The sequence below is a fragment of the Ranitomeya variabilis genome, chromosome 2, assembly GCF_051348905.1.
Source record: "Ranitomeya variabilis isolate aRanVar5 chromosome 2, aRanVar5.hap1, whole genome shotgun sequence".
NCBI lineage: Eukaryota > Metazoa > Chordata > Amphibia > Anura > Dendrobatidae > Ranitomeya > Ranitomeya variabilis.
Genome location: NC_135233.1, coordinates 361,605,829 through 361,631,510, shown reverse-complemented (window position 1 = coordinate 361,631,510; position 25,682 = coordinate 361,605,829). Strand labels below are relative to the sequence as shown.

Below are 25,682 nucleotides of genomic sequence, written 5' to 3'. Positions count from 1 at the left end.
GGAGACTCTGCAGGCCACTGTAGCAGATTTAGGCCATGCCGGCTGCTCACAGTAGATGAACAACAAACAGCCTGGTGTTGTTTTGTTGACAAACGGTTCCTGCGACACTTTGGAGAAAGTGTCACCACTGCAACAACTGGTTCTAAGACCAAATCAATGACGATAAGTTGATAATGTACCTGGACTGAAGACTGGAGGGGTCCAGATCCTTTACCTTATGCCATCCCATACCATAATCCTAGGAGTAGGACCAGTGTGACATTCCTTTTTGAAGGCTTCTTCATGGCAATGCCCAAGTTGGCTATCACTGTGTCCAAGATAAAAGCTAGACTGACCGCTAAAGAGGATAGATCTCCATTCCAGTCTTCATTGCTACATTCCATACTCCATTGGGAGAACACATGGGCAATGCCATGACGAGACCTACTAGCGGGATTATGGTGTCAGGTGGCATAATGTTCAATAGCCGGACACCTAATTCTTGGTGTTGATAAAGATCTCCTGTTGTCTGGAAGCCATCAATAAGCAGAGTAAACCAATGGTTTTAGATCTCTAACTTTGACTTTTGGAAATACCTTAGCTGGTCCTCATGTGGTATTAGCATGGGCTTTACCATGTATCTCATATACTATAGTCTACCACCACATCCTGATCTATAAAATCATGTGACCTCTTCTGAGACCAATAAATGAACTCATCCCTCAAATAATAAAATGGAGAACAACTTTCCGGTTTGTGCCCCAGTTCTTTTTGGAGGAGCAATAAAAATGCACAGAGAAGATCAATGATGGGAAAAGAGTTTGGTCACGATTTGTAGGTATGAGCAATCCATCCCTTTAAGATGACAATTCCCTTATTCAGTTTTCCTGACAGATTTCAGTTCCATTATATATATCCATCTCCTAGGAGCCCACGTTTCATTGTAATTTTGGGTGTTCGTCACAAAGAGGTTTCGCAACTTTGTCAAGGGACTATGAATAGAATATAACATTTAGCATATAGGACATAATAGGAAAGAGAGACTGGCCACAAGGTTATACAGAAAGTTAGGTGAAAGTGATTCACTGAGCGTTGGGACTTAAAAAAAAAAAAAAAAAAAAAAGAGTCCAAGGGCAGCAGGAGAGAAAATTAACACATGCAGGAAATAACAAAGAGGGAAGATAGTTATCAAAAAATGGATATTCCATCATTAGCAATGAGATGAAAAGGAACATGGTATTTAGGTTAAACAGACTGATCACCTAATTTACTAATTAAAAGTATACAATACTCCAATTTTTTATGTTTATTTTATTAGTTGTGTTTTCTTAGTCCATAAAAACATTAGAGAACAACTTCTTGAATTTTGTGGATCATTGCAGAGGGCATGATCCATGACATGTGCGTGACTATGGTAGTAAGATCTGTAATGTGCCCATTATGTACTCCCAATAGTGAAATCTGCAGTGTCTTAAAGGGAACCTTTCTGCATGTTATTACATAGGGCAGTAGTGGTATGGCTGTATGGGTGCTGAGAAATTTGGCATACAAGTCATAGGCAAATCAAGCAGGAAGTGAACTGTGGGGTGTGTCAGTGTACTGGGCAGAAGTAGTCTAAGACACACCCCCGGCTTGATTTGCATATGGCTTCTACACTAGATTTCTCATGACTGGCAAATCTGATCTCTACAAAAAATATATCATTTCTATTAGGGGACAAGCACCTACACGGTCATAAGACTACTTTCTGATGTCTAGGTCCCTTTATTATAGATTATGACATTTTAAAAAAGTACAAACTTTTTTTTATAAACATCCTTTAATTTTAGTTCTGTATTTATACCTGATAGCATGGACCACCAAAGATATTAGAAAATGTAAGTGCCCCTTCAGGCCTGAGCTTGAGTCCGCATCTTTCTGATCAGGATACATTATCTCTGATTACATACAGTACATAACGCGGTGGCTTGTGACCATTAGTGATAAGACACATTATCCTCAGCCGGCTTCCCTAGAGACGGTGCTATGCTCGATGCAGCTGTATGTGTTGTGTTTGGAGGATGCGGTATGTATAGAGGTGTAAAATGAGCACAGAGTTTCCATCAATACTCTCTGCCTCCATCCACTTGCCCTCAGCTGTTGCAGAAGGTCTTCACTATGGCACCCAGGACTTGTGCCATGAAGATAAAGGTATATGCAAACTGTATTGAGTAGGAACTTGCTCCCATATACAGAGGCCACCTTGTTAATTTTGTGCCTTCTAAAGTCCATCATCTTTTGGGTTGAGAAGTGGAAACATCAGGGCTAGAATATAACATACAATCTATATATAAATGGGAGCCCGGTAAGGTTGGGAGAGAAGATCAGGGACGAGGATTGGTGGCTTCTAATGGAAGCATACTGTTGTCATGGCAGCCAAAGTTCAAGGACATTTCTAAAGGGCACAACTAAGCCTTCAATTTATGTTTATTTGTAAGAATAGACGAGGCGGCCAAGAAATAATAATGAGAAGTGGAAAGATTGAAACAAGGGGGATTGTGTCTACTGCGGAGGATGGAGCGATGAAGATAAGAAGGACACACAGGACATGTTTATTACAGGGAGGTGACACTGGAGATATCACAAAGAACAGTGTAAAGAAGAAGATAAGGGACATGTATGAAAAGTAGTGCTTCCAAATTAAATTCAGCAATAGTCCCCATTCTCCCATACATTCTCCTTCGTCTGGTGAAACGTTAATCTCCCCTGAAGACTAGAATTGGGCAATGAAATTCCAACTGACTGAATCTTCTCTCCTTTGACTTTTGGTTGGAAATCAGGAGTCCTCCATACACATCAGGTGGACAGCCAGTCCTTCTAAAATTGGCATGTTTGGCTTACTATAATGTTTATGGGCCTAAAAGAATGGGATTCAGAATGCCCCCCATCACCCTTAAACCCTGGAGTTCAGCTGTTGGATGGACATACTGTATATTGCCCACAAGTCCCTAAATACTTTACACTGACCACTTCCTTTCACCTCATTCTCTTGCCCTGATCTGCACCGATCAGGTGGTGATCTATTCATGGTCTTTTATGGATGGACCGATATTTATGTGGACCTCTGGGCATTAAAGGGCTTTTCTGTGGTCCATTTACCAACTATTAATACTGTGATACCCTTGGTGTGGGTTAGAGGGGCTCTTGGTCTCCTATGGGCATAGGCTGGTTAACCTGCATAGAAGTGGGTAGAAGCTTTCTTTTACAGAAAATGAAATTTTTTGTATATGTTTTTTTTAAATTTTTTAATAACATCTAGCTTTAACAAAATCCTGAAATCTTGCAGTTTTCACTCTGGCCACTGAGCCTTACAGAAGGCTGACACTTCCTATTGTCAGAGATTACTTTTCAGAAGTCTCATTATCATCACAGACATGATCACAATGAAATATATTCCTATTATATACCTGGAGGCAGAAAACACAGAATCCAACAATTAAAAGTGATGGGGACTGTTCACTGTTTCCTTTCCTGTCTTCCTCTGCCCATGTAGAAAGAACACCCAGCCCAACCAAAACTACGACCATTTCCAGTGTCTGAAGGGACTAAGCATGAGTAATGTACTTTCTATTCAGGTATTTTCAGTATTCACCATAGTCTCAAAGAGGGTCTGTGACAGATGGTGGTGCCCAAAAAATGTTTTGCCTAAACTTACCTTTTAAAAGGCTACATCCATTTCCTACTACTTCCCACCCAACGAAAATATGTCTGGGCGTTGGAGATTTGATTGATGAAACATCAAGGTATAACGCCTAAGAAACTATCTCCGGGAAGGGCTACTGTCTGAGAGATTTCAGGAGGTTTTGAAACTCTTCACGGAGCCCAGGAGGTTGGAGCGCCCACCAGGGCCGTGGGGATACTCGGTACAGGGCCGGTTCTTAAAGGGGACGTGTCACGGCAGCAGTGACCCGGTCCGTGCCCTGGGCAGCCAATAAAAGGGGAATAAAGTTTATGGGATAAATGTTCGTGACGCCACCTGTGGTACTTGGCAAATAGAAGATGTAAGCCGACGCTGCTTGAAGGGACCGCTGGGGCTGATGGTGATGCAGCAGAGCTGGTACGGCTCTCCACAGGTAGAGCTTTAGTCCCAGGGCACTTAGGCAAAATTGTGAGATGATGGATGTTGTAGTAGCTGTGGTGCAGGGTCGATGGTGTAGTAAATAAGTGTGAGGACACAGCTGAGTGCAGTTTCCAAAGCTTTACTCACAGTTCTTTGTTGCCCCAGCCGGGGTGCTGTGTCCTCCAGGTTTGTGGTCCACCAGATCTCAAGCAATTTTTGTGCACTTTCCAGAACCCTCTTTATATGTTCCTGGATCACCCCCCACGTTGTAGGGCAATGGGGTACTCGGCACCGGGTCCTTCAGTGTTCTGCGGGGATGTCACGGTGGCCCAACCCGAGCCATGGCCCTTTGAGGGGCATCCAATAAAAGGAAATAGTTTTTATGGTTTTGGGAAAGGTCTTTAAAGGGGTAGTGTTCGTGACGCCACCTGTGGTATTCGGTCAGGGTGACCGACGCTGATTAGGGGTCCGCTGGGGTGATGTGATGGCAGCTAGATGGTATACCTTCCCACAGGTGAAGTGTATCCCCAGGGCTTCCCAGAAGTGTAGATGGTGATGGTGGATGATGTAAGGCGCAGAGAATAACGAGGACACAAGGTTGCAGTCTCTTTACCTTTTACGGGAAGCTTCAGCATCCACAGTTCAGGGTACAGACCACAGGGTAGGCAGAGTCCGGCCGGTCCGAAGGCAAATCCAGAGTCCCCTATCCAGGTGGAAATCAGTAGCCTTCCTCTAGCGCCTGTGTGTTGTAGTACCTCCCTGCTGAGCTTCTCGGTAAGGTCCTAACAACTGTTGTAGATGTTCTAGATGTTGTTTCTTCCTCTCTGTCCCCCAGATGGTGTGGATAGGACAAACCCATATGACTGATGGTCTGAGGCTTGTTTATAGGGACCCTAGAGACGCCCGACCCCCACAAGTTGCCACTGTGTCTTCCTAGGTGTTAAGATCGGGCAGCCAACTTGGAATTGACTGTCCTGCCGGTCTCTGAAGTAAAGCATAGAGACAATTACTCCCTCGGTGTTCCGGCCACCGGCTACGCACCTCAGAAGGAGGCAGCCTGTTGCAGGGCAGAACTCCTTCTGGTGTTTTCTCCTTGTGCTATGACTTCGTTTCTCACCCTCTACAACACAATTCTCTTTGTGTCCTTTCTTAGGATGCTGCCGCACGTGGGGCAGGTGCAGCTCCGTGTCTTTCTGTCTAGCTAGGCCTCTGACAGGATCCCACCCCTGTCAGGGACCCTCTGTCTGCAGCTCCGATGTTCCTCCTTCCCCCTGTCTGCCTGACAGGTGTTGCCTGGGCAAAGCCCAGTCAGCTTCTCTCTCCCTTTCTATCCAGCCCACCAGTTTTACCCTTCTGTGAGGAATGCCCTAGTAGATAGGAGCAAGGCTCCCTCTGCTGGTCTGGAGTGTGAAGTGTGGTGTATGGTTTGTGATACCTGGTAGGAAGATCTCCTTTATTGCCATCAGATGTAATATCACTCCCCCTGGTGGAAGAGCGACATTACTGCAACGACCAGGACTCTTGGGCTCTGCATTCCTATCTCTGGCCGTCTCTCAGCGCTGGCTTCGCCTCTCCTGCCCTGCGCCTGCCACACAGTATCCCAACCCAGCAGCCTCGGATCTTGTCGGTGTGCTAGTGTGCACTAAATCCCCCTGGATCTTATATGGCTGCCTTTTCAGCGAATGTGTGCAGATGTGGCTGTGCTTCTTACAAAAGCCACAGCCTCCGGTTAGCTAGCTGAGTCCTTAGTTTCTCCACTAGAATTGGGCTTTCCCCTTGCCTGCGACCTGGTCCCTCCACCTGACTCTGGTCAGTGTGAATGCGAGCCCCACGGGTGGACTTCTCATTACCCGTGCCTCCAGGACCCCTTCTGTCCTTCTGGGAGCTTCCTTCAATCTCTCCCTCTCAATTCTCTCTTCAAGCTGTCAGGAGCTGCAGAACCTCACATCTGCTCTGCTCCGCTCCATTTACAATCTCCCTAACTTTCCCTCCTAATTAGCTCCTCCCCTACTCTACGCCATCCACTCCTCCAACACCCTTTCCTATCCAGCCTGGGATGAGGCCTTCCACCCTTAGGGTACACCCAGTTGCCCTGACTGAAGTATCTAGTGTTGGATGCAGGTGTAGGGTTCTGTGCCGTGCCTCCTCCTTACCTGAGAGCGGAATACCACACCTCTGGGTGAGGTGCAGTATCTCTGTGGTGACTGGACCCCAGGGGTGCCACAAGGTCTTTCTGGGAGAGTTGGAAAGTATCTATAAGGCATTTTAATGTATCTGAGTGACCAGTTGAAAAATCCTATCAGCAAAAAAATTTAACAATATGCTAGCAATAAATGCAACTATAGATGAGAAAAAAACGGACAGATGGAGCAGCAGAACTTGGAGAGACAACACAGTGAGAGAGAGGAGATTAAATCTGTTTTTTGAATGTTCCTTGGTAAAGTTTTGTACACTGTGTTCTGGGCTGTACGCAGCGCGGATAAATAGCTGGCACACCATGCATGAAAATGAAAGCAAAAAAAAGGCAATAAACAACATGAATCATCAAACAAATGGAGAGGATCTCCGAATATATCACGCTATAAATAGAGCATTCAGTGTTACCTTCTATTGATAAGATAGGGGATAATGTTTTGACCCAAAGCCCTGTCTAAATGGAGCGGAGGTTGAGCATGCGCATCAAAATCGGTAAACTTAGTAACTTGGTACAGCCCCTTTAATGATCTGGCGGGAGGGTAGAATAGAGGCGGCGACCAAATTGACCAATTATGTTTGAATACTCGGCTTATCATAGGCAGATCCGATTGGATGTTTTGTGGCTACTCCTCTCTTACACTAATTTTTCTGAATATTTCCCATTTTGGCCAAGTCAAACTAGAGCAGAAAACGTATAAGGAGACAAAGAAAATAGAATTAGGGTTAACCCCAAAACTTTGGAATATATAAACAAGGCTAATATCCTACTCCTGAGGCTGCACTACCAAAAGATTTTGATGACACCATGACCACTTCTGCCGTCTGATACGGTGCTGTTATAGAAACCCTATGTGGAGCTAAATCATCAAGTGTAATACCTATAGCCTAGGATATTCTCCCAGAGACATTACAGAAAATTCAGTCTGAACAGTGAATACATCAATAATAATCAGGTTCTGCCGGCCACTACCAGTGGCAGAACGTCTTTTGTAGTCTAAACTTTATATTTAAGATTATAATTTATATATGACATAATATCCAGCCACCTCAATTGAGAGGTTCCCCGCTTTGGATCATCTCAAATGTTAGATAGGTCACTTGACAATAAGATAATTAGACAATGGTTTCCCTGCCGAGAAGACCACCAGTTGAAATCTTTGGGGAAACCTAGCAATAGGTGTTTCATATGCCTGCAGTGCCCCCAAAGGGGTTGTTAGGCATTACACATCATTCATTAAAATCTGTAGGGTGTTATACAGGACAGGACAAGACCTCCAGACTGAGAAATGGTCTTGTAACCGCTCTACGATCTCGCCTAACGATGAAGATTCAGAACAGAGGACCACCTCTATCTTTTTAATAGTATATGAGCTGCGAGAGGTAAGCACAAAAAGGAGAAATAGATGAATATGTAGTATTATAGTTGCCAGAAATGCTAGAAAATAGCTTTGTATTTGTGTGTTCAGACCCTAAGATTACAGGATCATCAATGAGGCAAATTGAAGGGCTCGGCAATCTCAGTCTCAAACGCGTGGAGAAAAGAAATACGCACCATTGTGAGTATAAAGAATTCTGTTTATTAGCCATGTGAGCAAGATTCTGTTACCATTGGAAATTTTCATCAGCTGCCCTCTTGTCACAAACATGTTATTAGATTTTGTTAGATATTATGTCTTTCTCCGTCTACTACCTATTACACACAGTTTTATGAAAACATTTCATATGAGATAATACAATTTTAGACAAACTATGAAACCTTAAGAAAAAAAGAAGAGATATTACTAGAGATGCTGTAAAACGGTATGGAAAAAATGTGTTGTATTATTGTATAGAAGAGGTATGTATGTGTTCACCCCCTGAAGAAGCTATGCGAAACATGCATTGGAGTGTGTAGCAAAGTAACAATGCGACTCACAACACCATCCCTATAGTTTTGTTTATTTTCTTGATTAGTTGTGCTCAGACTCTTCGTGTGTTATTTTTATACTTTTTGGATATTAATATAATATATAGATTTTTCATTTGCTTATCTATTTGTTTACTTGATCCTGAATAGTGGCCATTTTTTTTGTTTTAATTGTAGCCAATATCCTTGGCTGAATCAATATTTCAAGTACATCCTTTTAGAACATAGATTAAATAGAAAAATGAACTCCAGGCCGCTGGAAGGTGTGAAAACATGCCGATGTCGCTTTCCCGTAATGATATCCATCACAAAGTTTCGAGCATTCACTTGTGTTATGTAATTAGAATGCTAACGATAGGTTCGCTTAAAGCGCTAGTAACATCCAGTCCTTTGTTGCAGCAAATGGAACTGGCAACCATTTTATAACCTCTTCGTATGGAATCAATTTGTGACTAATAAGCTCTTTGTAGATTCTGCACTGCACCATGACATCAAAAGCAATAAAGACTTCAGCAGGCAAAAAACAACAAAAAAAAAGCCCCATTGAAAACGTGACATTAAATAAAAGAGGCAGTGACTTACGACGAAAGGTGCGAAGCGAGAAATGTAAATCTCTCATACATGGGTAATTCCATTCCGGTATAGTGCATCAGACTGTTAAATAAATGGTTGCGTTCAATCGAATGAAGTCCTGCTGAACGCTAATGGATGTAGCAAGAAGGGAAAAGGTACACAAGTAAAATGTGTTGTAAAACAGGTGCGAAGCGCATAGCTGCGGCGAATGAATGAGCGGCTCACTGACGCGTCTCAGTACAGCCTTACATTCTATTACTTATTTCTTTCCTCAACCTTTACTGTCAGAGAACTGTAATTATGCAGCCTATAATTAAAACGAGAAACAATCACAACATTGTAAACACCTAGAGTATTACCAACTAAAAAAAAAAGAAAAGAAAAAAGCAAAATAAATGAGTAAAGCAAACTGCATGGATAAACTCCGAAAAGGCATATATCCAGTGTGCAATACATTTCCCAATGATATCTAAACCTTAAAGGGAACCTGTCATCACGATTTGTTATGTTAAAATAAAGGTATGGCCATAATGATGCTTTTATACCGATTTAATAAATACAGGTGAATCTCACAAAATTAGAATATCATCAAAAAGGTAATTTATTTCAATTTTGCACAGAGTTGACACCCGCACCTGATCGCAGCGGTGCAAAGCGTGAAGACGCGTGAACGCAGATGTATGGTGCATTTCGGGAAGGGGCTAAAGAGAACCTATCATCAGGTTTTCCTATTTCTGTTTAATCTGAGAGTAGGATAATCTAGGAGCAGATCACCTAATTCCAGAGATGTGTCACTTACTAAGCTATGTGCTGTAGTTTCAGTACAATCAGTGTTTTATAAGTAGGAGATAATTACTATAGGACTAGGTCTCACGTGCAGGCCTGTCCAGCTAATCTGTGTAACCCCACCCCTACCATTGATTGGCAGCGTGGTGACAATACACAAGCTGCCAATCAGGATATGGGCGGGGTTATATAAGGCTCAGCATTCATAGCACTGCCACATCTACAGTACATTAGAGAAAACAGGGATTCTATCAAGCAGTCCAGTAAGTGATGCTCTGCTTATGCTCAATGATAATCAAAGTGACTCTGCACCTTTCTTTGAGCACCTAGTCTCAGGACCTTGAGCTCCGCAGATCAAAATGGGCTACAACATATCAAAACTTTATAAAGGTTTAGGCAGCATCTTTTTTATTCAATGGTTTTGTTAAAGAAATCAATAAAATATCAAACATGGGAGTCTCGCAGGAGACAAAAATTAGCCATGACCCTACTCAGCCGTTATTTTTGGACTTCCACCCAGTACAAAAATAATTCCTTCTACATGGAATATTTTTTTTGTAGCATGATCTGCCAAAGTGTTAATAGATACGACTTTTGGATTATGTCTTTAGAATAACAATTTTGCTTTTTTTACGCGTGTGGTCGGTCTCAGCTCCAGTCTAGAGAGCAAATATTTTCTTCTAAAAATGTCCGCATTGTTGAAATTTTATTTTTTTCCTGCAATTTGCATCAGTGACAAGTATTATAAATGACATGTAAAAAAAGTGTACCTATAACGGGCCCTGGAGGGTTTACTGCTTCTTATGGAAATAAAGAAAAATAATGGTGTCACTTCAACGAGCTCCTGTTTTCGCCTGGATGTTGAGGCTACGACCATATTGCCTGCAGAATGGTTGTTTTTCAATGGGAGAAGTTTAACTAATGAAACCAGAGACTAAAAGACAGATGGAAAGAAGCACACGTTCCAAAAGGATGAGAGATTTCTCGAGCAGAAGTTGGCCAGCTTGTAGCTCATTGTGTAGATAAGTGACATATTTATCCTATAAGAGTAGGATCAGACTGCCGGAGGATTGATTAATAACCTGATAGGGTCTGAGGCTGGTAATCATTGCCGTCAACAGGCTTGAACAGCTGGGAGGGTTCTTATCATAATCCATAAATCATAGTGTTCTGCAAGAGAAGGTTTGATAGGATGGAGAATGGAGAACATAGAAAGCAGGAAACCAGCCTGAGGAATAGTGAAAAGGTTATAGGAATTCAAAATCACAAAGAATTTCTTAAAAAAATAAAATGGACCAAAATGTACTGTACATTCGGAAAGGACTTTGATATGGGAGGAAGGTCCAGTCGCCACAGTGGTACTGCATCTCATCCAGAGGTGTGGGACTCCAGCTCTCTGGTAAGGAGGGGACACTGCACAGAACCCTAACACTTGCACCCAACACCAGACCTCCCCAGGCCAGGGAGGGATTAGGTAGAAGGTGTGGGTGGAGAGTGAGGAGTTGTCAGGGGAGATAGGAGGGAGGAGTTGAGGAGTCTGTGAGAAGTGGAGCTGAGCAGACGTGTGGGTCTGCAGCTCCTGTCAGAGAGAAGGGAGAAGGAAATGAAGGAAGCTCCCAGAAGATAGAAAGGGTCTTAGGGGCACAGGAAGTGCAGAACCCACCCGTGGGGCCCACATCTAGGCTGACCAGCATCAGGTGGAGGGACCAGGTTGCAGAAAGGGGAGCCGGACCCTGATCTAGTGGAAGGACTGCAGGATTCACACGTCTGTAAGAGTCACAGCCAGTGTAGAATCCAGGGGACTGAGAGAACGTCACCCTACCAGGTTCGTGGTTGCTGGCTTAGGATATTGTGGGTGAGACACTGGGCAGGAAGAGTGGAAACCAGCGTAGAGTGTTGTGAATTCCGTTCTTGGGCTCCATCCTGTGGTTGCGAATGGTATTTTTGGGAGTTCTGATCTTGGGCTCCCTCTGGTGGTTTCAAGTGGAATTTAGCAGCTGCTTTCACTAATCGGTTCCCTGGCCTTGTTATTTAACTGGGCTTTTGGCTGTAGCTGATGCCAGCTGTCAATGTTCCTTCCTGTGGATTCAGTCCTTTCCTGGAAGTTCTCTGTTGGCCAGTCCATTTCAGCTTAAGATAAGTTCTGCTAGTTTTTGGGTGTTTCCCTGCCTATGACCTTTTGTTCAGTTTAAGTTATGTCTCTTTTGTCCAGCTTGTCATCATGAAATATTCCGGCTAGTTGGAAGCTCTGGGGTTGCAGATTTGCCCCTCCACACCGTGAGTCAGTGTGGAGGTTATTTTTGTAAACTCTGCGTGGACATTTAGTTTTTATACTGACCGCACAGTGGCCTTTTCTTTCTCTGTCTATTTGGATAGTAGTGGCCTCCTTTGCTAAAATCTAGTTTCATTTCTGAGTTTGTCATTTCCCTCTTCACTCGCCGTCAGTATTTGTGGGGGGCTGTCTTTCCTTTGGGGTTTCTCTGAGGCGAGATAGTTTTCCGTTTCCTCTTTAGGGGTGGCTAGTTCTTAGGCTGTGAAGAGGCGTCTAGGCAGAGATAGGAACGCTCCACGGCTATTTCTAGTGTTGGTGTTAGGAGTAGGGATTGCGGTCAGTAAAGTTACCACCTCCTCAGAGCTAGTACATTATTTGTTTTACCCACTAGGTCATTTCAGTGCTGCTCCGTAATCACTAGGTCATATAGGTGATTACTGTCTGTAGAGCTGCCACCTCCTCTGAGCTTGTCCATGATTGGTTTTACCCACCAGGTCATCTCAGTACCACTCCGTAACCACCAGGTCATAACAGTACAGCTGGCCCGCAATGTGTTAAATGCATCTCAAAAGAGGGAACAGAAAGTTCTGAGTCATTTTTTTTTTCTTGTTGCTTGTTTCGTCTTTTTTTTCCCCTTGATTTTTGGATGGTGCCGGAGCTTGGTGCTGATATGGAGGTTCAGGGTCTGTCTGCGCGTGTTGATCATCTCGCTGCAAGGGTACAGAGTATCCAAGATTATGTTGTTCAAACTCCTGTTTCTGAACCTAGAATTCCTATCCCTGATTTGTTTTCTGGGGATAGATCTAGGTTTCTGAACTTTAAAAATAATTGCAGATTGTTTTTTGCTCTGAGACCCCGTTCCCCTGGTGACCCCATTCAGCAGGTGAAGATTGTTATTTCTCTGCTGCGAGGCGACCCGCAGGATTGGGCATTCTCCCTTGAGCCAGGAAATCCTGCATTGCTCAATGTAGATTCATTTTTTCAAGCACTTGGATTGCTTTATGACGAACCCAATTCTGTGGATCAGGCAGAAAAAATTTTGCTGGCTCTGTGTCAGGGTCAGGAAGTGGCAGAGATATATTGTCAGAAATTTAGAAAGTGGTCTGTGCTTACAAAATGGAATGAGGATGCCCTGGCGGCTATTTTCAGAAAGGGTCTTTCTGAAGCTCTTAAAGATGTTATGGTGGGATTTCCCACGCCTGCTGGTTTGAACGAATCAATGTCTCTGGCCATTCAGATTGATCGGCGCCTACGTGAACGCAAGGTTGTGCACCATATGGCGGTGTCCTCTGGGCAGAGTTCTGAGCCTATGCAATGTGATAGAGTTTTGACGAGAGCAGAACGGCAGGAGTTCAGACGTCAGAATGGGCTGTGTTTTTACTGTGGTGACGCTACTCATGCTATCTCTGACTGCCCGAAGCGAACTAAGAAGGTTGCTAGGTCGGTTACCATCAGTACTGTACAGCCTAAATTTCTCTTGTCTATTACCCTGATTTGCTCATTGTCGTCCTTTTCTGTAATGGCATTTGTGGATTCTGGCGCTGCCCTGAACTTAATGGACCTAGAATTTGCCAAGCGCTGTGGTTTTTCCTTGGAGCCTTTGCAGAATCCTATTCCCTTGAGGGGGATTGATGCTACGCCATTGGCCAAGAATAAACCTCAGTACTGGACACAGTTAGCCATGAACATGGCTCCAGCACATCAGGAAAATATTCGCTTTTTGGTGTTGCATAATTTGCATGATATGGTTGTGCTGGGGTTTCCATGGTTACAGGTACATAATCCAGTGCTGGATTGGAAATCTATGTCTGTGACTAGTTGGAGTTGTCAGGGGATACATAGTGACATTCCTCTGATGTCAATTTCCTCGTCCCCTTCTTCTGAAGTTCCTGAGTTTTTGTCGGATTTCCAGGATATATTTGAGGAGCCTAAATCCAGTCCTCTGCCTCCTCATAGGGACTGTGATTGCGCTATTAATTTGATTCCTGGCTGTAAGTTCCCTAAGGGTCGACTTTTCAATCTGTCTGTGCCAGAGCATGCCGCTATGCGGACTTATGTAAAGGAGTCCTTGGAGAAGGGGCATATTCGCCCGTCTTCGTCACCGTTGGGAGCGGGGTTCTTTTTTGTTGCCAAGAAGGATGGCTCCTTGAGGCCCTGTATAGATTATCGCCTTCTCAATAAGATCACGGTCAAATTCCAGTACCCTTTGCCTTTGCTCTCTGATTTGTTTGCTCGGATTAAAGGGGCTAGCTGGTTTACCAAGATTGACCTTCGAGGGGCGTATAATCTGGTCCGCATCAAACAGGGTGATGAATGGAAAACAGCATTTAATACGCCCGAAGGCCATTTTGAATATCTTGTGATGCCTTTCGGGCTCTCTAATGCTCCATCTGTGTTTCAGTCCTTTATGCATGATATTTTCCGGGAGTATCTGGATAAATTTATGATTGTATATTTGAATGATATTTTGTTTTTTTCCGATGATTGGGAGTCTCATGTGAAGCAGGTCAGGATGGTATTTCAGATTCTTCGTGCTAATACACTGTTTGTGAAGGGGTCTAAGTGCCTTTTCGGAGTTCAGAAGGTTTCTTTTCTGGGGTTCATTTTTTCTCCCTCGGCTATTGAAATGGACCCTGTTAAGGTCCAGGCTATTTATGATTGGACTCAACCTACATCTGTGAAGAGCCTTCAGAAATGTTTGGGCTTTGCTAATTTTTATCGCCGCTTCATTGCTAATTTTTCTACTGTGGTTAAACCTCTGACTGATTTGACCAAGAAAGGTGCAGATGTGGTGAATTGATCCTCTGCGGCTGTGGAGGCCTTTCAGGAGCTTAAGCGTCATTTTACTTCTGCCCCTGTGTTGCGTCAGCCAGATGTTTCTCTCCCTTTCCAGGTTGAGGTTGACGCTTCTGAGATTGGGGCAGGAGCTGTTCTGTCTCAGAGAAGTTCTGATGGCTCTGTGTTGAAGCCGTGTGCTTTCTTCTCCAGAAAGTTTTCGCCTGCTGAGCGTAATTATGATGTCGGCAATCGGGAGTTGTTGGCTATGAAGTGGGCATTCGAGGAGTGGCGACATTGGCTTGAGGGAGCCAAGCATCGTGTTGTGGTCTTGACCGATCATAAGAATCTGATCTACCTTGAGTCGGCCAAGCGGTTGAATCCTAGACAGGCTCGATGGTCTTTGTTTTTCTCCCGTTTTGATTTTGTGGTCTCGTATCTTCCGGGATCTAAGAATGTGAAGGCTGATGCCCTGTCTAGGAGTTTTTTGCCTGATTCTCCTGGAGTCCGTGAGCCTACTGGTATTCTCAAGGAGGGGGTGATTCTTTCTGCTATCTCCCCTGATTTGCGGCGGGTGCTTCAGAAGTTTCAGGCTGATAGACCCGACCGCTGTCCTGTGGGGAAATTGTTTGTTCCTGATGGATGGACTAGTAAGGTGATTTCTGAGATTCATTGTTCGGTGTTGGCTGGTCATCCTGGGATCTTTGGTACCAGAGATTTGGTTGCCAGGTCCTTTTGGTGGCCTTCTTTGTCACGGGATGTGCGTTCCTTCGTGCAGTCCTGTGGGATCTGTGCTCGGGTTAAGCCCTGCTGTTCTCGTGCTAGTGGGTTGCTTTTGCCTTTGCCTATCCCTGAGAGGCCTTGGACGCATATTTCCATGGATTTTATTTCTGATCTTCCTGTCTCTCAGAAGATGTCTGTCATCTGGGTGGTTTGTGACCGGTTTTCTAAAATGGTCCATTTGGTACCTTTGCCTAAGTTGCCTTCCTCCTCTGATTTGGTTCCTTTGTTTTTCCAGCATGTGGTTCGTTTGCATGGTATTCCGGAGAATATTGTGTCTGACAGAGGTACCCAGTTTGTTTCTAGGTTTTGGCGGTCCTTTTGTGGTAGAATGGGCATTAATTTGTCTTTTTCTTCGGCGTTTCACCCTCAGACAAATAGGCAGACGGAGCGAACCAATCAGACCTTGGAAACCTATTTGAGATGCTTTGTGTCGGCTGATCAGGATGATTGGGTTACCTTCTTGCCGTTGGCTGAGTTTGCCCTTAATAATCGGGCTAGTTCGGCTAACTTGGTTTCGCCTTTTTTTTGTAATTTCGGTTTTCATCCTCGCTTTCCTTCAGGGCAGGTTGAGCCTTCGGACTGTCCTGGGGTAGATTCTGTGGTGGACAGGTTGCAGCGGATTTGGACTCATGTGGTGGACAATTTAACATTGTCTCAGGAAAAGGCTCAACGTTTTGCTAACCGCCGTTGGTGCGTTGGTCTCCGGCTTCGGGTTGGGGATTTGGTCTGGTTGTCTTCTCGTCATGTTCCTATGAAGGTCTCTTCCCCTAAGTTCAAACCTCGTTTTATTGGTCCTTATAGGATTTCGGAAATTGTCAATCATATATTTTGTTTGAACTTAGATCTTTGTTGCGGAGATATGTGATGCCCATGGTTCCCTCCGTTGACCCTCCTGCTCCGGTGTTGGTTGAGGGGGAGCTGGAATATGTGGTGGAGAAGATTTTGGATTCTCGTCTTTCAAGGCGGAAACTTCAGTATCTGGTCAAGTGGAAGGGTTATGGCCAGGAGGATAACTCTTGGGTTTTTGCCTCTGATGTCCATGCTGCCGATTTGGTACGTGCTTTTCATTTGGCTCATCCCGATCGGCCTGGGGGCTCTGGTGAGGGTTCGGTGACCCCTCCTCAAGGGGGGGTACTGTTGTGAATTCCGTTCTTGGGCTCCATCCTGTGGTTGCAAATGGTATTTTTGGGAGTTCTGCTCTTGGGCTCCCTCTGGTGGTTTCAAGTGGAATTTAGCAGCTGCTTTCACTAATCGGTTCCCTGGCCTTGTTATTTAACTGGGCTTTTGGCTGTAGCTGATGCCAGCTGTCAATGTTCCTTCCTGTGGATTCAGTCCTTTCCTGGAAGTTCTCTGTTGGCCAGTCCATTTCAGCTTAAGATAAGTTCTGATAGTTTTTGGGTGTTTCCCTGCCTATGACCTTTTGTTCAGTTTAAGTTAGGTCTCTTTTGTCCAGCTTGTCATCATGAAATATTCCGGCTAGTTGGAAGCTCTGGGGTTGCAGATTTGCCCCTCCACACCGTGAGTCGGTGTGGAGGTTATTTTTGTAAACTCTGCGTGGACATTTAGTTTTTATACTGACCGCACAGTGGCCTTTTCTTTCTCTGTCTATTTGGATAGTAGTGGCCTCCTTTGCTAAAATCTAGTTTCATTTCTGAGTTTGTCATTTCCCTCTTCACTCGCCGTCAGTATTTGTGGGGGGCTGTCTTTCCTTTGGGGGTTTCTCTGAGGCGAGATAGTTTTCCGTTTCCTCTTTAGGGGTGGCTAGTTCTTAGGCTGTGAAGAGGCGTCTAGGCAGAGATAGGAACGCTCCACGGCTATTTCTAGTGTTGGTGTTAGGAGTAGGGATTGCGGTCAGTAAAGTTACCACCTCCTCAGAGCTAGTACATTATTTGTTTTACCCACTAGATCATTTCAGTGCTGCTCCGTAATCACTAGGTCATATAGGTGATTACTGTCTGTAGAGCTGCCACCTCCTCTGAGCTTGTCCATGATTGGTTTTACCCACCAGGTCATCTCAGTACCACTCCATAACCACCAGGTCATAACAGTAGAGAGATGGCCAGAAAAGGCTTATAAAAGGGGGTTCTGTGCAGAGCCCTGAGTTGCCAGAGAGTTTCCTGGACCACTCACCTGGAGGACACAGCACCTCGGCTGGGGCACACTACCTGAACTGTGAGTAAAACGTGAATACTTCATCTTGCTGTGTCCTTCCAATCCTTTCCTACGACGCCCGCCCTGCACCACTACCACCATAAGAACTTTACCACACTCCTTTAACTGTCCTGGGGCTAACCTCTACCTGTAGGGAGCTGTACCAACTCTGCTTCTACACCATCAGCTCCGGTGATCCCTTTAAGCAGCGTCGGCCATCCCTGGCTGAGCACCACAGGTGGCGTCATGAACAATTCCCCTTTTTCCCCTACAAACTTCATTCACCAACATTTCCCTCATCCCTTTTATTGTGCGCCCCGGGCCACGGACCGGGTCAGTTGCTGCCGTGACCACTCCTTTAAGAACTGTGCCAACCCGGTACCGAGTACCCCAAGGTCCTTGCGGGTGTTGCAAACTTGGCGTCACGAACGGACTGACCCAGAAAACTGGGTCCTGTGCACCATGGACTTTGTTGAATTGTTTAATGGCCGCCATACGTGGCGTGTCAGGAAAGGAGAAGATGTGCTGTCGTGGGCAGGGCCTGAGAAAGGGCGCAAAAGCTGGACCCGCCCAATGTAAAGACTTTAATGTAAAAGGAACTTGTCCGTCAGGAGGACAGATCCGCCTTCTGATATGGCTGGCGGGAAAGGAGAGAAAGGACCACCCATGGTGTGTGGAGAAGAAGAAGCGCACGGGAAAGCGTGCAGCAAGTATGGCTGAACGCTACCTGGCGGATGCGATGGCGAGCAGCGGTGAAGAGCCACAGGAGCGTACCAAAGGAGAAGTGAACTTCCCCAACCAGCAGGAAAAAGCCCCAGACCAGCTGACAGCAGTGGATCCGGAGCTCCTCGGCGCGGAGATGGAGGAGCTGACCCAACAACTTCTACGGTCGCAGCTGGCAGCGGTGACCGCGTGAAAGGAGGCGCTGCTGAAAAGGATAGCGGCGCCTAAGAAATCCCTGGATCCAGCGCCCTTGACCCCAGCAAAGGCGGTAGAGAAGCCCGGCACCGGAGGAGCAGGTATGGACACTGCCTTGGTAATGGAGGAGAACCTGGTGGGATCTTTAAGGCCCCCACCGACCCCAACACTCGGCCAGGTGGTAGAGGATGCAGCCTGGGACCGGATGGCAGACCTGGAGGGTGTCCTGATGGACCCGCTGGTACCCTAACCTTGTCCCTGGGGGTATGCATGAAAGGGGAGGCAATCCTCTGGAAACACCCAGAGACTTTCCCGGAGGAGGCCCAAGCGGGAACCAAACCACGTGGAGACCACTAGCAGGGATGAGTTTTGCCGGTAGCAGATACTAAAACTGGAGGCAGAGAGACGAGAGCGCAGGGCCCAGTGGGAAGCCATGGAACGGTGCAATATGCAGGCACACCCGCTGATCGGGGTCCGCTCAGGCAGGGTACCATAGTCTCCTTTAACCTGGATAAAGGATGGGAATTCATCCATGAACCTCGAGAATCTACAGAACTATTTGTGAGATCAGAGATGTAGAGTCACACCTCTTAAAGGGACACCCGTATCGTGACCTTTACCTAGGAGACCAAGTGATATTTACCCGGCACAAAGGTGAAAGGGGATGGTATGCCCTTAATGTAAAAATATGCACAGGATAGTATGTTGATACAGAGGGAGCAGCCAAAAACGCAGTGCGATCGCAGGCAACACAGACCTCAGTTGCTGGACAATCGGAAAGCTGTGGACATCAGGAACTGCCCTAAAGGAAAAGAAGAAAGCAGATGGGGACAGTTATTGTTGTATAGTTACCAGTTAGCTACCTGGTTTAGAATGTTAATTACTGTTTATTAAAGTTTAAAGGTCCAGAGGGCAATGAACAGTGAATTACCTGAAAACTGTTATTGTAAATAGTTAGCACTTACAGTGCTCCCTATTGGTTTTACCATGCACTGCCAGTGTGGGTAGAACCCTTTTTGTTTAAAAATGACGAAGAACTAAAACCGTTTGGCGTGGCCGAAGAAAGGTCTAAGTAGTTATGCTTTGCAGCCACGCCCAAGCCTACGTTGGGGGTTTGGAACGGGTCCCCCATATTACTGCAGTTGGTGAGAAGGACACCCTGGTTCAAGATCTCACAACTTGCAGCATGGAAGTGTTAATGATATGATGTTTTGCACTTAAATGACGTTTTGCACTTTTAATTTGTTTGCACTTTTGATATTTCTATATAAATGTAGCGTTTAAGAAAAGCACCTCCCATAAAGGGAAGATGAGTCAATGTTACCTGTTACCTGTTGGAATGCATTCTACAAAATGTTTGCATGTATCTTCCTGGCTTTTGCTTTGTTCCATCCAGGGACATGCTGTGTTTAACAGGGAAGGGGGGGTATGTGGCACCCCTGAAGGTCCAGTCGCCATAGGGGTATTGCATCTCAGCCAGAGGTGTGGGACCCCAACTCCGGTAAGAAGGGGACACTGCACAGAACCCTAACACTTTCACTCAACACCAGACCTCCCCAGGCCAGGGAGGGATTAGGTAGAAGGTGTGGGTGGAGAGTGAGGAGTTGTCAGGGGAGACAGGAGGGAGGAGTTGGAGAGTCTGTGAGGAGAAGTGGAGCTGAGCAGATGTGTGGGTCTGCAGCTCCTGACAGTGAGGAGGGAGAAAGTAAGGATGCTCCCAGAAGATAGCAAGGGTCCTAGGGGCACGGGGAGTGCAGAACCCACCTGTGGGGCTGTAATAATTATAGGGGATAACTCAGGAGACTCTTTTGGAACAAGACAACTACAGGACACAGTTTTATAAGTGGTAAAGTCTATATTATAACACGGTGATTCAAACAGGTGCAGAGAGAAACTCAAGTCCACAACACTTGGTGTAAATATAAATGCAGCTTAGCAGTCTATAGGAAACTTCAGAGGAAAATGCAATCACGCAGAAAGTCTATGAAGCACAATTATTCTTGAGGATACTTGACACGAATAAGTCCTTGTTTTAGTCCAAACACAGATAGATATGCTTATAAGGCAGTTCAAATAATATCTTAGCTCAACCAGGGAGGCCTGGGTAAAAGTCTCAGGTTTTTGCAGAGCAGCAACAGCTTACATGTCTAGCAAATGCAGATGGAAGTAAACACGAGCAGTAGATGAAGGAGGATTACTGGAAACTGGTGTATGCAGCAGGAACTCAGAGCAGAGTAGCAGGATCACCACACAGGTTCACAGGAGCAGGTATATAGCCAGGGAGTCACCAGAATCAGGAGCTGGATGCAAGACAGAATACTCTAGCACAGACTGAAGGCTGGGGTGGAGTTTTATAGCAGGAAGACACAGTGCACATGAGGCCAAAGACGCCATCTTAGAAAAGGGCAGTAATGCACAAAAGGTAATAAAAAATGTTCAGAGTCTTGACATTACTCCCTCCTTAGAAGCAGCCTCAGGACGATCCTGGACCTGGTTTCTCAGGGAATCTCTGATGAAAACGAGAAATCTTCTGTTGGGCATTGATGTTTTCCACAGGTTCCCAAGAGTCTTCCTCAGGGGGATATCCCTGCCATCTTATCAGATATTGGAGCCGATTCCTGCGAATCCTGGAATCAACAATTTCCTCCACCACAAGTTGTTCTTGTCCATCAATCACCACAGGCTGCGGAGGTGGCACAACACGTCCCTGGAAGGTATTAGGAGATACAGGCTTTAGTAAAGATACATGAAAAACTGGATGTACCTTCATAGTCCTAGGCAGCTTCAGCCGGCAGGCCACAGAGCTCACAATACCGTTGATCTTGAAAGGGCCAATGAATTTCTGTCCAAGTTTTTGTGAAGGAACGTTTAACTTCAGATTCTTAGTTACTAACCACAAGGAATCTCCTACCTTGAACATGGGTGCAGGTTTACGGAATCTATCAGCCGATCTCTTATAACGTTCTTGAGCTGTGGTCAGGGATTCCTTCAGAACCTCCAGATTTTGCCTCATCGCAGTCAGCCTTTCCTCCACTGAGAATTAATTGGAGACCTAAGTAAGATACACGGATGATAACCCAGATTGGCAAAGAAAGGTGTAAATTTAGTGGAGGTGCTCTGAGAATTGTTATATGAAAATTCGGCTAAAGGCAGCAACTCCAACCAATCATCCTGGAGATGGCTGACATAGCATCTTAGATATTGTTCCAGCGTCTGGTTGGTACGCTCAGTCTGACCATTTGTCTGGGGATGGTAAGCAGAAGAGAGACAGACATTAATATTGAGTGCAGAGCTAAACCCCTTCCAGAATCTTGAAGTGAACTGTACTCCACGGTCAGAGATGATCTCATCCGGAACCCCATGCAACCGAAAGACATTCTGTATAACCAAGTTCACTGTATCTTTAGCTGAGGGGAGGCCGGTGCACGGAACAAAATGAGCAGCTTTAGTCAGGCGATCAACTACCACCATGATTGTATTCATGCCCCCCGATGTAGGCAGCTCCACAATAAAGTCCATTGATATAGACCCCCAAGGGCGGGACGGAACAGGTAATGGTTGTAGAAGACCCGTAGGTGCCACATGAGGAGTCTTGTAATGAGCACATACCTCGCAAGAGAGAACATAGTCCTTGGTATCCTTCAGGCAAGTTGGCAACCAGAAGAATCGGCTCAGGAACTCTTGTGTCTTCTGTACCCCCCTGTGACCAGCCAACTTGGAGTCATGTACCAACTTGAGGATCTGCAGACGGACGACCCCAGGGACGTAGATACGTCGATCTCTGAACCACATGCCACCCTTAAAGACAAGATTAATATCCACAGGTGGGTTGGCCAGAAATACATCACCATCATAGGCCTCCCTGCACTCCTTCCACAAGTCCTGATCGTGGATAACTCCGATGAAATTGGCATCAGATAGAATGGTCTTGGACGGGGCTCCAGGTACGGAATCCGTAGCATGGATTCGGGATAAAGCATCAGCCTTCCCATTACGAGAACCTGGACGGTACGAGATAACAAAGTTAAAATGATTTAAAAATAAGTTCCAACGAGCCTGACGAGGAGAAAGACATCGAGCGGATCTAAGGAACTCTAAATTGCGATGGTCAGTTAGCACTAGGATCTGTTGTGCAGCTCCTTGCAGATGATGCCTCCATTCTTTGAAAGCCGCAATAATAGCCAGCAATTCCTTGTCTCCCACGTCGTAATTCTTCTCTGCTGAGGTTAGTCTACGGGAAAAGAAAGCACAAGGATTTAGCAGACCCTTCTCTCCAGTTCTTTGGGAGAGAATAGCCCCCAAAGCATTATCAGAAGCATCCACCTCCACAATGAAAGAAAGTGTTGGATCTGGGTGTATCAACAGCGGTGCTGATGTGAAACAGATCTTAAGCCGATCAAAAGCTTCTTGAGCCTGTGATGACCACTTAAAGGGCTTTTCCTTCTTTGTCAAGGAAGTAATGGGACGGACAAGATCAGAAAAATTTCGAATGAAGCGTCTGTAGAAATTTGCAAAACCAATAAAACGTTGGACCTCCTTAACATTCTTGGGTACCGGCCAGTCAAGGATAGCCTGAATCTTACCAGATTCCATGTTCAGCCCCTGGGTAGAGATGATATAACCTAAGAACTGTATCTCAGAACGATGGAACTCGCATTTCTCCGGCTTAATATACAGATGGTTCTCTTTCAGACGTCTTAAAACAGTCTTGACATGTTCTTCATGTTCATGTAAAGAGTCAGAAAAGATTAGTATATTGTCCAAATAGATCACCACAAACTGGTCCAACAAATCTCTGAAAATGTCATTAGCAAGGTGTTGAAATGTTGCAGGGGCGTTACAAAGCCCGAAGGGCATCACAAGATATTCAAAGTGTCCATACCGGCATCTGAATGCTGTCTTCCACTCATCCCCTGGACGAATACACACCAAATTATAAGCCCCACAAAGATCCAGTTTAGAGAACACCTTAGCATGGCGGACTCTTTCCAGTAATTCGGGAATCAGAGGCAAAGGGTAACGGTTTCGTACGGTTACCTTATTGAGTTCCCGATAGTCAACACAGGGTTTCAGGGTCCCATCCTTCTTTTTTACAAAAAATATAGGTGCCCCTGTTGGTGAGGAAGAAGGACGTATGAAGCCTTTGGCCAGATTTTCATCAATATAGTCCTTTAAGGCTTGAAGCTCAGGTGCCGCCAAAGGGTATACGTTACCAAAAGGAATAGCTGCCCCAGGAAGCAGCTCAATGGGACAGTCATAATGCCTGTGTGGAGGAAACTGATCTGCATTCTTCTTGTCACAGATGTCAGAGAACTCTTTATATGCTGGAGGTAAAGAAAATACCTGTACATGTGGTTCCGTAGCCGTGGACTCAGGGACAGCTTCTTTTAACGCTGAGTTGCTCCTTGTTGGAAAGATAATCTCCTTGGTCTCCCAGTTGATAATTGGGCTCTGAGAATGCAACCAAGGAATGCCTAAAATCACAGGAAAATGAGGAGAAGAAATTAGCAAGAAAGAAAGTTGCTCCTGATGATTAGGCTCCAACAAAATTTCAAGGGGTACGGTCTCCTGATCCACAGGCCCAGAGATTAAAGGTGACCCATCCACTGTTTCCATGGTAATTGGAGAGGCTCTTTGCTGAATTTCAATACCATGTTCCTTGGCAAATGCGATATCCATGAAATTGCCACCTGCACCAGAGTCAATCAAGGCTGCACTGGAAATCCACTGTCCTGAACACAGGATCTTAATAGGGAGAGAACAGTGAGAGTTCTTTTCCTTAAGCTCCTTGGGGGGTGAAGTCATAGAAAGTGAATGGAATACAGCGTTTAAAGGCAGGCTACATTCAGAGATGTCAGATTCATCATCACAGTTGTCATACTCCCCTACTGCTGCTAGCACCTTGTTAGGCCATCTAGGACACTTAGGACAATTGATCAAGAAGTGGTCAGACTGGCTGCAGTAGAAACATAGACTTTCACGAAGTCGATGCTCCCGGCACTCATTGATCTCGCGCCTCTGAACGGAATCCATTTGCATGGGCACCGCCTCCTCCTCCCGAGATATTTTACCTGCAGGCTCTTTGGAAGGAAGGGAAAAGTTGGAAATGCGGTTATATGCAGCAAACTTCTCCTGCCTACGCTCAGTAAGGCGAATGTCTATGCACACAATGCTGTATAAATGTCTCTAGCTCTTGTGGTGACTCAGAGCGAGCTAGTTCATCTTTTACAATACTAGACAGACCCCTTTTAAAAATAGGCAATTGTGCATAACTGTCCCAATTAGTATCTACAGCTAATCTCTTGAAGTAGCGTAGTCAATAACAGAACGTTTAGCCTGGCGTAAAGACAATAAAGCAGATTCAGCAGTAGCACGGCGATTAGGGTCATCAAACATTAATGCCATAGCGGCCAAGAAATCATCCAAGTTATTTAACCGTGGGTCATGAGACTCAATCATCGGATTCGCCCAGGCAGGCGCTCGTTCAGTCAGCAGCATTATTACACACAATACTTTGGATCTTTCATTAGGAAAACGGTCAGCATGCACATCAAAATATACCATACATGGATTCACAAAGCCACGAAATTTGTCGCGATCACCATTAAATCTGAATGGGGGCAACTTAGGTGGGCTAGCTGGTGGCGGTTGCCCAGAGGGAAAAGTCACTTGTGCAGCTATTTGCGTGCTATGTCCTGAAAAGCCTGTCCATACTGGGACTCTATGCCAGCAAGTTAGTTTTCCTGGGCTGCCATGCGGGTGCTTAAGTCCTGCAAAGTCTGTCCAAACACTTGTTGATTGTGTTCAAAGCTTCCAAACTTCTTTTGCAGACCTTCCACATCTTTCTGCAGTGATCTAATTATGGAAAACACCTGCTCTAATCTGCTCTCTGCTGTCATTGTTCCAGCAGTCTCCTCTTTCGTGGCTAGAGTATCCTGTAATAATTATAGGGGATAACTCAGAAGACTCTTTGCGTGGAACAAGACAACTACAGGACACAGTTTTATAAGTGGTAAAGTCTATATTATAACACGGTGATTCAAACAGGTGCAGAGAGAAACTCAAGTCCACAACACTTGGTGTAAATATAAACACAGCTTAGCAGTCTATAGGAAACTTCAGAGGGAAAGGCAATCACGCAGAAAGTCTATGAAGCACAATTATTCTTGAGGATACTTGACACGAATAAGTCCTTGTTTTAGTCCAAACACAGATAGATATGCTTATAAGGCAGTTCAAATAAT

The 25,682-nt window shown here is 45.2% G+C and overlaps 1 protein-coding gene across 1 annotated transcript in view; it reads right to left on the bottom strand.

Annotated features, from left to right (window-relative positions):
• The window catches only part of TMEM91 (transmembrane protein 91), a 147,086-nt gene that overhangs the window by 46,991 nt on the left and 74,413 nt on the right, over positions 1 to 25,682 (bottom strand). The window lies entirely within an intron of this gene.